Genomic DNA, 6000 nt, shown 5'->3' on the forward strand with positions numbered 1-6000 from the left:
TCAAATGGCTGGTGTCATAACTTAAATATTTCCCCAAAATGGGAGAGCAACTGAGTATGTGCAGAGCAGGTTGAAACAGCGTATTACTGGATTTCAAAGTGTATAGAACCATATTTTTTAATGTTTTACATGAGTATATATGCAAAATGGGACAACCAGAAGAGATGTAGCAGGACTTACTTTTCTACTAAAGTTGCACTTTAAATGACAGATTTAACAGCATGGTCTAGCAGATTTTCCTCAAGAATTTGATCTTTATGTAGGATGTGCAAAGTTTTTGGATTTTTTTTCATGTTTTTTTGTCGGTGACATGGTAGCATGAAAACACAGCGGGAGTGGTGATTGTAGTTCAAGCTAAATGTGTAAACAGATTGTCAGAAGTGGGATTTGAACCCACGCCTCCATTTGGAGACCAGAACACCCACACAATGTGAAGAAACAGCTCTTGAGTCTGGTGCCTTAGACCACTCAGCCATCCTGACAAGATATATTGAGGTGCTATGGCTTCCTCTGGAAATATCATCTACTCGTAGTACTCTATTGATCTATTACCATTGTCAAGGAGCTGTATGAACACTCTGAACCTAGGCCCTTTTGCAAATGCACTTCTTAAAGCATGACCTTGCACCAAGTCATACATTTCAGATCCTTTCTACCAAATCTCCTTGAGCAAAAAAAGTAGAAGATGTCCCAGGTGATCTTCGAGTGTTTGGTTGATCCGGGCGCCACAAACCAGAATCATGTCCTTGTGGCAGACCGCGTGGCCTAATGGATAAGGCGTCTGACTTCGGATCAGAAGATTGAGGGTTCGAGTCCCTTCGTGGTCGTTTTCTATGCTGCTTTCCAGTTCCTTCCTGTGACCTTCACTCGTAAATTCTTGCTTTACCCATAACAACGTGCTTCTTGCTGGAGGCTTCCAATTTGCTGAAGCCCAGAGCCTCCAAACAGAAGTAAATCATAAAGTGGAAGTAAACCAATTGATTTAAGGGTTTCAAAACACAGTTACATGCCTGGAATCCCGGGATTGATAACTGTCCCATTTGCTTGTGTTCTCAACCAAACTATCAAATCATCAAATGGCTGGTGTCATAACTTAAATATGCCTAAAATGGGAGAGCAACTGAGTATGTGCAGAGCAGGTTGAAACAGCGTATTACTGGATTTCAAAGTGTATAGAAGCATATTTTTTAATGTTTTACATGAGTATATATGCAAAATGGGACAACCGGAAGAGATGTAGCAGGACTTACTTTTCTGACTAAAGTTGCACTTTAAATGACAGATTTAACAGCATGGTCTAGCAGATTTTCCTCAAGAATTTGATCTTTATGTAGGATGTGCAAAGTTTTTGGATTTTTTTTCATGTTTTTTTTTCGGTGACATGGTAGCATGAAAACACAGCGGGAGTGGTGATTGTAGTTCAAGCTAAATGTGTAAACAGATTGTCAGAAGTGGGATTTGAACCCACGCCTCCATTTGGAGACCAGAACACCCACACAACGTGAAGAAACAGCTCTTGAGTCTGGCGCCTTAGACCACTCGGCCATCCTGACAAGATATATTGAGGTGCTATGGCTTCCTCTGGAAATATCATCTACTCGTAGTACTCTATTGATCTATTACCATTGTCAAGGAGCTGTATGAACACTCTGAACCTAGGCCCTTTTGCAAATGCACTTCTTAAAGCATGACCTTGCACCAAGTCATACATTTCAGATCCTTTCTACCAAATCTCCTTGAGCAAAAAAAGTAGAAGATGTCCCAGGTGATCTTCGAGTGTTTGGTTGATCCGGGCGCCACAAACCAGAATCATGTCCTTGTGGCAGACCGCGTGGCCTAATGGATAAGGCGTCTGACTTCGGATCAGAAGATTGAGGGTTCGCGTCCCTTCATGGTCGTTTTCTATGCTGCTTTCCAGTTCCTTCCTGTGACCTTCACTCGTAAATTCTTGCTTTAGCCATAACAACGTGCTTCTTGCTGGAGGCTTCCAATTTGCTGAAGCCCAGAGCCTCCAAACAGAAATAAATCATAAAGTGGAAGTAAACCAATTGATTTAAGGGTTTCAAAACACAGTTACATGCATGGAATCCCGGGATTGATAACTGTCCCATTTGCTTGTGTTCTCAACCAAACTATCAAATCATCAAATGGCTGGTGTCATAACTTAAATATGCCTAAAATGGGAGAGCAACTGAGTATGTGCAGAGCAGGTTGAAACAGCGTATTACTGGATTTCAAAGTGTATAGAAGCATATTTTTTAATGTTTTACATGAGTATATATGCAAAATGGGACAACCGGAAGAGATGTAGCAGGACTTACTTTTCTGACTAAAGTTGCACTTTAAATGAGAGATTTAACAGCATGGTCTAGCAGATTTTCCTCAAGAATTTGATCTTTATGTAGGATGTGCAAAGTTTTTGGATTTTTTTTCATGTTTTTTTGTCGGTGACATGGTAGCATGAAAACACAGCGGGAGTGGTGATTGTAGTTCAAGCTAAATGTGTAATCAGATTGTCAGAAGTGGGATTTGAACCCACGCCTCCATTTGGAGACCAGAACACCCACACAATGTGAAGAAACAGCTCTTGAGTCTGGCGCCTTAGACCACTCGGCCATCCTGACAAGATATATTGAGGTGCTATGGCTTCCTCTGGAAATATCATCTACTCGTGGTACTCTATTGATCTATTACCATTGTCAAGGAGCTGTATGAACACTCTGAACCTAGGCCATTTTGCAAATGCACTTCTTAAAGCATGACCTTGCACCAAGTCATACATTTCAGATCCTTTCTACCCAATCTCCTTGAGCAAAAAAAGTAGAAGATGTCCCACGTGATCTTCGAGTGTTTGGTTGATCCGGGCGCCACAAACCAGAATCATGTCCTTGTGGCAGACCGCGTGGCCTAATGGATAAGGCGTCTGACTTCGGATCAGAAGATTGAGGGTTCGAGTCCCTTCGTGGTTGTTTTCTATGCTGCTTTCCAGTTCCTTCCTGTGACCTTCACTCGTAAATTCTTGCTTTACCCATAACAACGTGCTTCTTGCTGGAGGCTTCCAATTTGCTGAAGCCCAGAGCCTCCAAACAGAAGTAAATCATAAAGTGGAAGTAAACCAATTGATTTAAGGGTTTCAAAACACAGTTACATGCCTGGAATCCCGGGATTGATAACTGTCCCATTTGCTTGTGTTCTCAACCAAACTATCAAATCATCAAATGGCTGGTGTCATAACTTAAATATGCCTAAAATGGGAGAGCAACTGAGTATGTGCAGAGCAGGTTGAAACAGCGTATTACTGGATTTCAAAGTGTATAGAAGCATATTTTTTAATGTTTTACATGAGTATATATGCAAAATGGGACAACCGGAAGAGATGTAGCAGGACTTACTTTTCTGACTAAAGTTGCACTTTAAATGACAGATTTAACAGCATGGTCTAGCAGATTTTCCTCAAGAATTTGATCTTTATGTAGGATGTGCAAAGTTTTGGGATTTTTTTTCATGTTTTTTTGTCGGTGACATGGTAGCATGAAAACACAGCGGGAGTGGTGATTGTAGTTCAAGCTAAATGTGTAAACAGATTGTCAGAAGTGGGATTTGAAACCACGCCTCCATTTGGACACCAGAACACCCACACAATGTGAAGAAACAGCCCTTGAGTCTGGAGCCTTAGACCACTCGGCCATCCTGACAAGATACATTGAGGTACTTTGGCTTCCTCTGGAAATATCATCTACTCGTGGTACTCTATTGATCTATTACCATTGTCAAGGAGCTGTATGAACACTCTGAACCTAGGCCCTTTTGCAAATGCACTTCTTAAAGCATGACCTTGCACCAAGTCATACATTTCAGATCCTTTCTACCAAATCTCCTTGAGCAAAAAAAGTAGAAGATGTCCCAGGTGATCTTCGAGTGTTTGGTTGATCCGGGCGCCACAAACCAGAATCATGTCCTTGTGGCAGACCGCGTGGCCTAATGGATAAGGCGTCTGACTTCGGATCAGAAGATTGAGGGTTCGAGTCCCTTCGTGGTTGTTTTCTATGCTGCTTTCCAGTTCCTTCCTGTGACCTTCACTCGTAAATTCTTGCTTTACCCATAACAACGTGCTTCTTGCTGGAGGCTTCCAATTTGCTGAAGCCCAGAGCCTCCAAACAGAAGTAAATCATAAAGTGGAAGTAAACCAATTGATTTAAGGGTTTCAAAACACAGTTACATGCCTGGAATCCCGGGATTGATAACTGTCCCATTTGCTTGTGTTCTCAACCAAACTATCAAATCATCAAATGGCTGGTGTCATAACTTAAATATGCCTAAAATGGGAGAGCAACTGAGTATGTGCAGAGCAGGTTGAAACAGCGTATTACTGGATTTCAAAGTGTATAGAAGCATATTTTTTAATGTTTTACATGAGTATATATGCAAAATGGGACAACCGGAAGAGATGTAGCAGGACTTACTTTTCTGACTAAAGTTGCACTTTAAATGACAGATTTAACAGCATGGTCTAGCAGATTTTCCTCAAGAATTTGATCTTTATGTAGGATGTGCAAAGTTTTTGGATTTTTTTTCATGTTTTTTTGTCGGTGACATGGTAGCATGAAAACACAGCGGGAGTGGTGATTGTAGTTCAAGCTAAATGTGTAAACAGATTGTCAGAAGAGGGATTTGAACCCACGCCTCTATTTGGAGACCAGAACACCCACACAATGTGAAGAAACAGCTCTTGAGTCTGGCGCCTTAGACCACTCAGCCATCCTGACAAGATATATTGAGATGCTATGGCTTCCTCTGGAAATATCATCTACTCGTAGTACTCTATTGATCTATTACCATTGTCAAGGAGCTGTATGAACACTCTGAACCTAGGCCCTTTTGCAAATGCACTTCTTAAAGCATGACCTTGCACCAAGTCATACATTTCAGATCCTTTCTACCAAATCTCCTTGAGCAAAAAAAGTAGAAGATGTCCCAGGTGATCTTCGAGTGTTTGGTTGATCCGGGCGCCACAAACCAGAATCATGTCCTTGTGGCAGACCGCATGGCCTAATGGATAAGGCGTCTGACTTCGGATCAGAAGATTGAGGGTTCGAGTCCCTTCGTGGTTGTTTTCTATGCTGCTTTCCAGTTCCTTCCTGTGACCTTCACTCGTAAATTCTTGCTTTAGCCATAACAACGTGCTTCTTGCTGGAGGCTTCCAATTTGCTGAAGCCCAGAGCCTCCAAACAGAAGTAAATCATAAAGTGGAAGTAAACCAATTGATTTAAGGGTTTCAAAACACAGTTACATGCCTGGAATCCCGGGATTGATAACTGTCCCATTTGCTTGTGTTCTCAACCAAACTATCAAATCATCAAATGGCTGGTGTCATAACTTAAATATGCCTAAAATGGGAGAGCAACTGAGTATGTGCAGAGCAGGTTGAAACAGCGTATTACTGGATTTCAAAGTGTATAGAAACATATTTTTTAATGTTTTACATGAGTATATATGCAAAATGGGACAACCGGACGAGATGTAGCAGGACTTACTTTTCTGACTAAAGTTGCACTTTAAATGAGAGATTTAACAGCATGGTCTAGCAGATTTTCCTCAAGAATTTGATCTTTATGTAGGATGTGCAAAGTTTTTGGATTTTTTTTCATGTTTTTTTGTCGGTGACATGGTAGCATGAAAACACAGCGGGAGTGGTGATTGTAGTTCAAGCTAAATGTGTAAACAGATTGTCAGAAGTGGGATTTGAACCCACGCCTCCATTTGGAGACCAGAACACCCACACAATGTGAAGAAACAGCCCTTGAGTCTGGTGCCTTAGACCACTCGGCCATCCTGACAAGATACATTGAGGTACTTTGGCTTCCTCTGGAAATATCATCTACTCGTGGTACTCTATTGATCTATTACCATTGTCAAGGAGCTGTATGAACACTCTGAACCTAGGCCCTTTTGCAAATGCACTTCTTAAAGCATGACCTTGCACCAAGTCATACATTTCAG

At 41.5% G+C, this 6000-nt stretch overlaps 3 non-coding genes across 3 annotated transcripts; 1 reads left to right on the forward strand and 2 right to left on the reverse strand.

The window, feature by feature from the left end:
- Positions 1 to 754: 754 nt before the first annotated feature.
- On the forward strand, positions 755 to 827 carry TRNAR-UCG (transfer RNA arginine (anticodon UCG)). The gene has a single exon. It is a non-coding gene; the product is annotated as a tRNA-Arg (tRNA).
- Positions 828 to 1443: 616 nt separating this feature from the next.
- TRNAL-CAA (transfer RNA leucine (anticodon CAA)) lies at positions 1444 to 1553 on the reverse strand. The gene is made up of 2 exons: positions 1516 to 1553; positions 1444 to 1489 (listed from the first exon to the last, which is right to left on the reverse strand). It is a non-coding gene; the product is annotated as a tRNA-Leu (tRNA).
- A 961-nt stretch (positions 1554 to 2514) lies between these two features.
- TRNAL-CAA (transfer RNA leucine (anticodon CAA)) lies at positions 2515 to 2624 on the reverse strand. The gene is made up of 2 exons: positions 2587 to 2624; positions 2515 to 2560 (listed from the first exon to the last, which is right to left on the reverse strand). It is a non-coding gene; the product is annotated as a tRNA-Leu (tRNA).
- Between the last annotated feature and the right edge of the window lie 3376 nt (positions 2625 to 6000).

Source organism: Lithobates pipiens, unplaced genomic scaffold (assembly GCF_037356315.1).
Source record: "Lithobates pipiens isolate NorthernLeopardFrog02 unplaced genomic scaffold, aLitPip1_a1.2 Scaffold_1, whole genome shotgun sequence".
NCBI classification, from domain to species: Eukaryota; Metazoa; Chordata; class Amphibia; order Anura; family Ranidae; genus Lithobates; species Lithobates pipiens.